The sequence below is a fragment of the Rhinolophus sinicus genome, linkage group LG05 (assembly GCF_036562045.2).
Source record: "Rhinolophus sinicus isolate RSC01 linkage group LG05, ASM3656204v1, whole genome shotgun sequence".
Taxonomy (NCBI): domain Eukaryota; kingdom Metazoa; phylum Chordata; class Mammalia; order Chiroptera; family Rhinolophidae; genus Rhinolophus; species Rhinolophus sinicus.
The window spans coordinates 1,204,303-1,215,132 of record NC_133755.1 but is presented as its reverse complement, the minus strand read 5'-3'; the positions used below and the strand labels follow the sequence as shown (position 1 = coordinate 1,215,132).

Genomic DNA, 10,830 nt, shown 5'->3' with positions numbered 1-10,830 from the left:
CAGAGAGGAGTGATTCTCTTTTTCTGTCCCTGCGGACATTAGAGCCAATTTTGGACACTGACGGACAAAATGCGGCATGATAAGTGTTACACTCAGGCAGAGGGAGAGAAAGGAGCAGACGCATCTCATCAGTCACGACTTCCCAAAGAAAGTGATGATGGGGCCGCTTCTTACAGACGAAGAGCTCAGGATGATACAGAGACAGAGTAGGTGAAAGGGCACTTCAGGCGGAGAGACACGCAAGAGCTGAGACGCGGTTGGCTCAAGGCACACGCATTTTGCGGGGTGACTTTCTGCCTCTTCATGTCTGGAGGCAAACCATGGTGACCTGTGCTACAGCTTTGCCCCAACCAGCCACCCAACAACAAAGCCAGCAAAAATGTGTCTCACCACGGCTCCTAGGATGGCTTACCGCTCCCGTACAGGTTGGCGGGGCTGCCCACTGGCCTCTGCTTCCCCACAAGGTCAATCACCGTCGTGTGTTTTGCCGTCACTGCCCGACTGGAGGCCTGGCCCAGCAAGCTTCCCCGGACGCACTGGCCCTGGGCACCTGCAGTCTTTGTTCTGTGCTGGGGGTTGTTTGACAAGTGGGTCTCCACAAAAACCAAAGTGTGCATGTGCCCACTCACATAGGTTATTAAAATTGTGATGATGTACAGGATAAGCTATGCAATATTTACGAATAATAATAAATACATAATACTCCATTATAAATTGTGTAGAGAGAAATTAATGCTCACAAAATGCTTGCGTTCATTTTTTCAGAACTCTTGAACCATGGCCCAACTAGGGTTTGCCGTTGACAAATGAATGTGATGACAGCATGTGTGTTGGTTGATATTTTCGTTCGTTAATACAAACCCAGTAAGACAGAAGTGAAACGTGCTGATGTGGGTCAGAAACCCACCCCCTTGTCAGCGATGCATGTGACTTCTTTGTTGATTTTGATCATTATTTTGGGGGTACTAGACAAATAGTTCCTCACTGTTTTGCACTTTTCATAATGCAATTGCTGCAGATATAGTGTACATTTAAGTTTAATCTGAATTGCTAGTATTTTTCACCATGTTAGGTCCAGACAATCAAAACAAGACGTGAAGCTCTGATCGTGGGCTGTGCCACTTCCCACAGTGAAAATGCCCTACTCTGGTCCGCTTGGGGTGGCTGACATAATGTCACCAACTGTGAGTTGGGAAAGGCATGCAGTAGCCTCCAGTATATGTAAATAAGCTCAGGGAACAGATATAGAAAAACAGTAATATAATCAGGCAGTAATAAGTTTGAGAATTCCTTATTTTTTATTATTTTTGTTTTAAATACAATTTATTTGGTTGTACATTTCTACAATTTAATTTTAAGTAATGACTGTTTAACAACGGGCTCACAAACTCCTGAAGATGTAACCGTCAGTTCTCAGGAGCTGCTATAAACCAGCTCAGCACATGGCTGCTGGGGGCCTGGGTGGACTTGCCCGTATCTCCCCAGCGTTCCCTGCTGAGGGACGTTTGTTCTCTTAGTCCCACGTTGTCTGAGCCAGGGCTGCAGCTTTGAAGAGACCCCTGGAACATTGCAGTGTTGGTAGGTGGCAGCTTCCTGGCCCCTGGGCCACTCCCGCTTCTTTAACAGTGTTTCACAGGCTTGGGAAAAAGATGGGGATTCTAAATGGTGGCCCACAGAAGGTCATGACTTGAGCGATATCCAGGCAAAGTAAGTGAATAAATACCAAAGGAGGAGTATGGCTTATCTGTTCACTCAGAGGCGTGCTGTTATGGCACTTCCGCTGTGTCGGGCCATCTCAAACCAGCTGATGTTATGAACTCCTGAGCATAACAACTTCCAAACACTTCTGCCTCAGTGTATGTGTTCCCTGGCAACCGGGAAATACATGCGTGCACACATGACAAACAGGTGAACAAACAAAAGGTGCACGTCTCATGTGCCTTGTGGCTGAGTCTGTTCCCCTGGAAGAGCTTGTACAGAAAACAAGGGAGTGCTCCGACAGCAGCCTGAAGGCGGCCTGTCCCTGGGGCAGTGTCCCTGCCCGACTGGACACTCACTGGTCCTCCTGGCTGCTCTTCAGAGGGAATCACCCTTGTGAACACTCAGGAGCCTGTGGGCCAGAGACTTGGGCGTTCCTGGATGCCCGTGTGCTCCCTGTGGGAGAAATGGTACCTGACGTCACTGTCACACACATGTCACCAACCATGAGACTCAGGCACTCAGGGTTAGGCTCCTTCATTCCTGTTGGAAGGACAACTGACGAACACATAAACAAAAACCAAGATGACGTCCCAAAGGTCCCCAGGCAGAGCTTGGCGTGTCCAGTGGCTGAGTCCCTGGGCTTCCCACACAGGAGTGCCCAAACTTCCAGGAAGGCGCAGGCCGGCCTGGAGACTGACAGACGCGCTGCAGGGTTCTCCCTGGACACGCACACGTCCCTTCCCCTGATTTATCCCGGTGAATCCACCTGCGGAATCCCCCTGGGGTTGTCGACTTGCATGAAGACAATGCACTCAGGAGTCCCGCACACAGTAGGCCTCTGTGTCACGGGGTGTCTCAGTGCTTGTGGCATCTGGCCATGCAGCGGCGCTCACCAAACACACCTTGTCTCCCCATGTCTGCCTTCCCACAGGACCGCGCTTCTCAGCGTCAAAGCCTCCTCACCACACCTTCTGGCGTCCTCGCTGCTTATGGAAAGCTTGGTGTTTGGCACAGATTACTCTCCAAGGGATCGAATGATGAACAGTTTTAAGAAGACGTTGTAGTTGCATGTTTGATTCTGTACAATTACGGCCAGGATGTGGCCACAAAGATGACAATGACCCAACCAGCTCTTCACTGCAAAACACGTAAGTTGTTCCCAGGTTTTCTCAATTACGGACATTGGTTTTGTGGCATTCTTGGGTGGGCATATTGAGTGTCTTGACTGATGCTTGTGTGTGGGTAAATTTCTAGGAGCAGACTTTGTAAGCCAAAGTAGAAATACGTTTTAGGACTTTTCATACCTGCTGCATACTCAGCCCCTGGAAGGTTTTAAGATTTTGCTTTTAAATGTGGCAGTTCATTAATGTACACCTACTAAGCCATTCTTCTCTACCTATTTGTAAGGGTAGGACCACTCTTCAAATGTACTAAGTTGTTAAACAGATTGGGTGTCGTCTTGTACTTTTGATCCTTTTCCACTATCAGCCAACCTTTTCGAATTCTAGTAAAAGACTCTTTTGTTAGGTTTCTGCAAAAGTACGTGTGGTTTTTGCAATTATTTTTAACTCTTTAAATCACAGTTACTTTTGCACCAACCTAATAATTATTGTAGTTCATACAGTTTTTGTAATGGCTGGGAAAAATATTCCCTATTATGTTTTCATTTAAGTTATTTATTTTCTAATGAACCTTAGAAAGATTTTGAATTTTTTGAATCCAGTCGGAATTTTTCACTAAAGATCTTTGAATTTATAAATTAATCTGGGGAGAAATCGTATTTTCACGGCATTCTGTGCCTGTGATAGGGCGTCAGCTCTGGCTGCAGTTAGTCACGGGTTCTTTCACCTCCTTGGTTAAGTTCAGCCGCTTTCTCCCTCCAGGTTCTGTTCTTCTTGTAACTCTCTCGTGCGTGTTTTATGTCTGCCCATCCGATTTCCCATCTGATATCATTTTCTCCACTCGAGACATCTTTTTCTTTCCTTCTTGTATGGCTCTGCCAGCAGTGGATTCTTCACAATTTCTTCATGTGAAAACGTCTCTTTCTCATGTTCATTTGAAAAGGGTGCTTTCACTTGGTACTGAATTTTACTTTGGCCCTTTTTTCTTTCAGTACCTTCAAGATGCTGTTCATTGTTTTCTGGCTTCCTTGGATTCTCTCGAGAAGTCTGTTGTCTAGTTATAATTCTTCCTCTGTAACGTGCGTTTTCTTCTGGCTGCTTTTAAGATTTTTCTAATTATTATTTGTTTTCAGAAATGTAATTGTGATGTTCTTTGTGTGGCTGTCTTGGTGTCTGTCTTGCTTGGTGGTTCGCTGAGCTGCCTGTATATGTGGGTTTATACTAGTTTTCATCAAATTTATAACATTTCTGGCCATAACTTCTTCAAATAGTTTATCTGTCCCTTGTCTCACCCTTCTTGTTGTTTCAGCCTCTGCTTTTCTCTTTACTCTGCATTTGCATAGTTTCTATTTTTATGTCTTAGATTAACTGTTGTTCTTCTGTAATGTCTAGTCTGTGATTTCCTTAAACCAGACATTACCCTTTTCATCTGTAGAAGTTCTATTTGGTATTTTTTTACTATGGTAAATGCTGTAACAAAATTTTTGATTTTAGCCATTTTTAGGTGTTCAGTTTGGTGGCCTCAAGCATATTCACACTTGTGCAGCTGTCACCACTGTCCTTCTCCAGGACTTTCTCATCTTCCACACTGAAGCCCGGTCCCCATTAGTCGCTCGCTCACTCCCCGTTACTTCATCTCGCAGCCCTGGCCCCCGGGAGCTCACACACGTAGAATCATACAGTGTCTGTGCACTTGTGCCTGGCTGGTTTCACTGAGTGAAACGTCCATGTTGCAGGGTGTGTCAGACGCCCCTTTTAAGACTCAATAACATTCCATTGTGTGTGGGGGCACCTTTTGTGTGTCAGTTATTTGTAGACGCACAGCTGGGTGGCTCCCACCTTTAGCTGCTGTAGACATGGGGGCACACAGGTCTGTTCCAGGCCCTGCTTTCAGTACTGGGTACATGCCCCAGGAGTGGAGTTGCAGGATGATGATGGCAATTCTGTATTTACTTTTCTAAGAAATTGATACAGTGTTTTCCCCAGTGGCTGCCCAGCTCTGTATCCCCACCAGCAACACACAGGTTCCAATTTCCCTCACATCCTCCGCGACACTTGTGATTTTTCTTTTCTTTTTAAGTCCTAACGGGTGTGAAGTGGTATCTCACGTGTTTTTGAATTGTGTTTCTCTAATGGTCAGTGATGGCGAGCATTTTTTCATGGGTTTATTGGCCGTTTATACAATAGTTCCCCCTTATCTGTGGTTTTGCTTTCTGCAGTTTCAGTTGTCTGTGGTTTACTGTGCTCTGAAAATGTTAAATGGAAAGTTCCAGAAATAAACAATTCATAAATTTTAAATTGTGCACTGTTCTGAGATGTGCTAGGAAATGTCTCTCTGTCCGCCTCTGTCCCACTCGGGATGTGACTCATCCCTTTGTCCAGCGTCCTCCCTGTGGGCTCTCCCCACCCACTCCCTGCCCCTTGGCCACTTGGCAGGCACCTCGGTTATCAGATCGATTGTCACAGTGTCACAGCGCTTGAGTTCAAGTCACCCTTATTTTCCTTAATAATGGCCCCAAGCACAAGAGCAGTGATGGTGGCATTTTGGATATGCCAGAGAAGCTATAACGGGCTCCCTGTAAGTGAAAGGCAAAAGCGCTCGGCTTCATAAGGAAAGAAAATCGTGTGCTGAGGGTGCTGAGATCTACGGTGAGAACGAATCTTCTATCCGTGAAATCATGAAGAAGGAAAACGAAATTTGAGCTAGTTCTGCTGTCACACCTCAAACTGCAGAAGTTACGGCCACAGTCGTGATAGCACTTAGTTAAGATGCAAAAGGCTCTGACCGTGTGGGTGGAGGGAATGTGACACGACAGGGAATGTGATCCGACTGACGGCCACGTGTTGCACAGAAAGCACGGAGCCCACGCGAGGACTTCCGCAAGGGACCCCCTGAAAAGAGTGACACCAAGCCCTGTGCTGCAAGTAAGGGACGGTCACACAGACTCAGGAACAGGTTTAGACCAAGGAATGTAAGTGACTGGAGAGGCCGCTTCTACAGTAAAGAAGCCGCCACCATATTCCTGCCATAGCTGATGAAGCTGACTAGGGTTCAATAATGTTCGCGGTTTCAGGCATCTATGGGGGTTTTGGAATGTATCCCCTGCAGATAAGGGGGGACAACTTTATCTTTGGAGAAATGTCTAAAGTCCTTTCTGCTTTTTTTAAACGGGTTGTTGTTGAGTTCTAAAGTTCTTTATATGTTCTCAATATTAATCCCTTATCAAATATATGATTTGCAAATATTTTCTCCGATTCTGTGAGTTGATTTTCCACTGTGTGGATTGTGCCTTTTAAAAAATATTTTTATTAAAATATAGCTAACAAACAATATTATATAAGTTTCAGGTATACACCATAGTGATTCAACCTTTATACACCCAAAGAAGTGGTCACCATGGGAAGTCCAGCAACCATCTGACGCCGTCCCAGCTGTCACAATATTATTGACTATATTCCCCAGGCTGTACATCACATCCCCATGACTTATTTGTTTTATACCTGGAGATTTGGACCTCTTATTCCCCTTCCCCTTCCAGCCCTCCTTTTTAAATGTTTCAATTACAGTTGACATGCAGTATTATTTTATGTTAATTTCAGCACAGTGGTTAGACATTTATATAATTTGAGAAGTGATCCCCCTGACTAGCCTAGTACCCACCTGGCACTATACATAGTTATTACCATGTCATTGACCATATTCCCTATGATTTATTCCTTTTACTTTACATCCTCATGATTATTTTGTAACTACCAATTTGTACTTCTTAATCCCTTCACCTTTTTCACCCTGTTCCCTAACCCCCTCCCATCTATCACCCCAACAAATCTAGTACACATGTGACACCATAGTTATTACAATATTATTAAATATACTCCTTATGCTGTACCCCACATCCCCATGACTACTTTGTAGCAACCAATTTGTATTTCTTAATCCCTTCACCTTTTTCACTTACCCCAACCCCCCCTTCCATCTGGCAAACATCAAAATGTCCTCTGTATCTATGAGTCTTTTTTTGTTTATTTGATTCTTTAGATTCCACATATAAGCGAATCACATTGCATCTGTCTGTCTCTGTCTGACATACTCCACTCAGCACAATACCCTCCAGGTCCATCCATGCTGCTGCAGATGGCAAGAACCCAGTCCCTTCCCTGGCCGAGCAATATTCCATTGTATACATGTACCACCTCCTCTTGATCCATTCTTCCATTGATGGACACCCAGGCTGCCTCCACATCTTGGCCACTGTAAACAATGCTGCAGTGAACATATAGATACACACGTCCTCTCCAAGTAGTGTTTGGGTTTTTTCAAATAAATACCCAGAAGTGGAATTACTGGGTTCTTCTTTGTCTCTTGTTATAGCCTTTGTTTTAAAGTCTGTTTTTTCTGGTATAAGTATTGCTATAAGCTTTTGTTGTCAGTGTTTCCCTTTTCGTGAAATAACTTTTTCCATCCCTGCACTTTCAGTCTGTGTGTGTCTTTCAATCTGAAGTGAGTCTTTTATAGGCAATATATGTAAGGGTTTTGTTTTCTTATCCATTCAGTTCTCCTATGTCTTTTGATTAGAGCATTTAATCCATTTACATTGAAGGTTATTGTTGATAGATATGTAGCTATTGCCATTTTGTCATTTATATTTTTGATTTTTTTTTTGGTTTTTTTTTTGGTCCTAAAGAAGTCCCTCTAAGATTCCTTGTAATACTGGTTTGGTGGTGATGAACTCCTTTAGCTTTTCCTTGTCTGGGAAGCTCTTTATCTGTCCTCTGATTTTAAATGACAGCCTTGCTGAATAGAGTAATCTTGGCTGTAGGTCCTTATTTTTCATCACTTTGAATATTTCCTGCCAATTCCTTCTGACCTACAAAATTTCTGTTGAGAAATCAGCTGACAACGTTATGGGGGCTCCCTTATAAGTTACTAGTTGCCTTTCTCTTGTTGCTTTTAGGATTCTCTCTTCTTGTCTTTAATCTTTGCTATTTTAATTATGATGTGTCTTGGTGTGGGCCTGTTTGGGTTCATCTTGTTTGGGACTCTCTGTGCTTCCTGGACTTGTATGTCCTTTGCCAGATTAGGAAAGTTTTCAGTCATTATTTTTCCAAATAGGTTTTCAGTTCCCTGCTGTCTCTACCCTCCTTCTGGTAGCCCTGTGATATGAATGTTGTTATGCCTCATGTTGTCCCAGAGGCCCCTTAAACTATCCTCATTTTTTGGATTCTTTTTTTTTTTTTTTCTGTTCCTATTGGGTGTTTTCTGCTACTTATCTTCCAAATCGCTGATTCGATCCTCTGCTTCATCTAATCCACTGGTGATTCTCTCTAATGTAGTCTTCATTTCAGTTATTGTAGTCTTTATTTCTGACTGGTTCTTTTTCATGCTTTTTATTTCCATTTTTTATGTTTCCTCTCTCTTTGTTGAAGTTCTCTCTGAGATCACTGAGCATCCGTATAACCAGTGTTTTGAACTCTGCATCTGGTAGATAGCCTCCATTTTGCTTAGTTCTTTTTCTGGAGCTTTGTTCTGTTCTTTCATTTGGGACATGTTTCTTTGTCTCCCCATTCTGGCTGCCTCCCTGTGTTTATTTCTGTGTATTAGGTAGGGCTGCTTTGTCTCCCAGCCTTAGTAGAGTGGCCTTATGTAGTAGGTGCCCTGTGGGGCCCTGGAATAATCTCCCTGGTCACCTAAGCTAGGTAACCCAGGTGTGTCCCTTGTGTGGGATGTGTGTGCCTTCCTGTTGTAGTTGAACCTTGGTTGCTGTTGGCACACCAATGGGAGGGATTGACCCTCAGGCTGATTGGTTATGAGAACTGGCCGTGACTACAGTGGAGGAGCTGTGGGGCAGAGGCTGAACCTATGGAGCAGGGTTTGCTTTAGTGGGGCTCTGGTGCCTGCCCAGTGTGCCATTTGTGTGTGTCATCCTTGAAGGTGGTCAGGTGATGCTCTGGCTCAGTCCGAACCTGGCCACTGGGCCTGCCATCCCGGGGCCTCCTGGGAGAAGACCTCCTGCAGGCCCAGTTCAGCTGCATCCTGTGCCCTGCGAGGGGCCACCTGGCATGAGCCACAGAGCAATGCACCGATACCCACCCCCCACGCTGTGCTTTGAAGAGGCTTAAGCGGCCAAGCTGTGAACCAAGGACAGCTGCCACTTGTGCCGAGCTTGTGTCTGCTCAGCTCGAGGTACAGGATATGCTGAAACCAGATGCTCCTTGTTTGGGGGTTTGTGAACCTTTGAGAGATTTTAGGAAAGTCTGCAGCATGAGCCAAGATAGGCCATTTGTAAGGAAAAGTCACTGGAAGCAGCCTGGGTGTGCCTGAAAGCTGGGCAGGGCATGGTCTCAGGGAATTTTGGCAGGGCAGGTGCAAGGTGATAGCCAGTGTGATGGAGACTCAGGTGTGACGTCTGCGTGCGTGCTGCGTCTGCACGTAGGGGAGGGCTCAACAGAGACCATGGCTCCCGCCCACTCCTCCGACCCGGAGAAAGCTGCCCCTCCAGCCGTCACCTGAAGCCAGACAACTCAGTTTCTCCCCGTATGTTCCTGGCATATTTTGAGCTGCTGCCCCAGCGCTGGAGGCCAGAGCAAGTGAGTCCGTCAGCAGGTAAGTCCGGGCGCGGCCTGTTAGGAGGAGCACCTGGGCGGGGGGTGTGGGGGAGCTCCAGCTGCCTTCATTTCACTCAGCCATTATCTCCAGTGGTTTTCACAGCCAGAAGTTATGGGGACCTCTCTCCCTGGCACTGAAACCCTGGGCTGGAGAGGGGCTGAGAGCCCTTACTCCTCAGGGAGGGACCTCCACAGCTGAGCTATCCCTCCCAATTTTTAATGGTCACACGTCGGTGTGGGACCAGCCCGTTTTGCGTCTCTGCCCCTCCTCCCAGTCTCGTCATGGCTTCTGTGTGTCCGTAGTTGTAGGGCTTTGGTTCAGTTAGACTTCAAGTGATTCTCAGTGATGGTTGCTCTTGATTTAGTTGTAATTGATGTGATCATGGGAGGAGGTGAGCACAGGAGGTGAGCACAGGAGAGGAGGTGAGCACAGCATTCACCTACTCTGCCGCCATCTTGACCAGAAATTGTTGTTAATGCCTTTTGATGCTCAATGGTTATTTTTTATGGCTTGTATTTCTTTCCTCATTATTCATGTTTTCATTTAAATACTGTAGCATATTTGTAATGGTTATAATAGCTGTTTTCATGTCTATGTCTGCTAAGTTCATCATCTGTTATTTCTTGATCTGTTTTTATTGACTTGCTTTCCTTCTAGATCTGCTTAACAATTTGTAGCAACTCTACCTCTCTAGTAACACTCGATCTCTGCCTGTCTGGTAACACTCAGTTTCCACCTGTCTGGTAACACTCAATTGCTGCCAGACACTGTAAACAGCACATTGCTGGGGGGTTTTAGATCAGGTTCGTCCTCTGCAGGCTTGTTGGTAAGTTTTATTATGGTGGGCATAGAGTTGTCTTACTCTAGGTCTAATTTTGCCAAACTGGAAGAAATTGGTCCTTCTGGTGTTTTTACTGAGTGGTATAGTCTGAATGTTTGTGTCGCCCCAAATTCATACGTTAATGTCCTAACCCCCCCCCCCCCATGGGAGAATACTAGAAGTTGTGGCCTTTGGGAGGTGATTAGGTCACGAGAATGGAGCCCTTGTTAGTGAGATTTGTGCTCTTGGAGACCCCAGAGAGCTCCCTCTCCCCTTCTGCATGTGAGGACACAGCAAGGAGGCATCTGTCCGCAAACCAGGAGGGAGGTGACCACACCGGCATCTTGCTCTCAGACGTCCAGTCTCCAGAACTATGAGCAAATCCATGTCTGGTGTTTAAGATGCCCAGTTTATGAGAGCTGCTATGGCAGCCCAAACTGACTAGTCCGCCTTCTTACAGAGGAGAAACTGAGGCCCACAAGAGCACATGTCTCTCAGGACCAGCTACATCATTTGTGGAGACCAGCGGAGGCTAAAACTGCGTGGCCCCTTGTTCAAAGATTATTAAAACTTTTAAGATG

At 45.5% G+C, this 10,830-nt stretch overlaps 1 long non-coding RNA gene across 2 annotated transcripts in view; it reads left to right on the top strand.

Moving 5' to 3' along the window:
- The window catches only part of LOC141571491 (uncharacterized), a 162,706-nt gene that overhangs the window by 24,729 nt on the left and 127,147 nt on the right, over positions 1-10,830 (top strand). For both annotated transcript variants that reach the window (XR_012496225.1, XR_012496224.1), the window contains exon 2: positions 2,633-2,849. This is a non-coding gene — a long non-coding RNA (uncharacterized LOC141571491). The remainder of the gene's footprint in view (positions 1-2,632; positions 2,850-10,830) is intronic.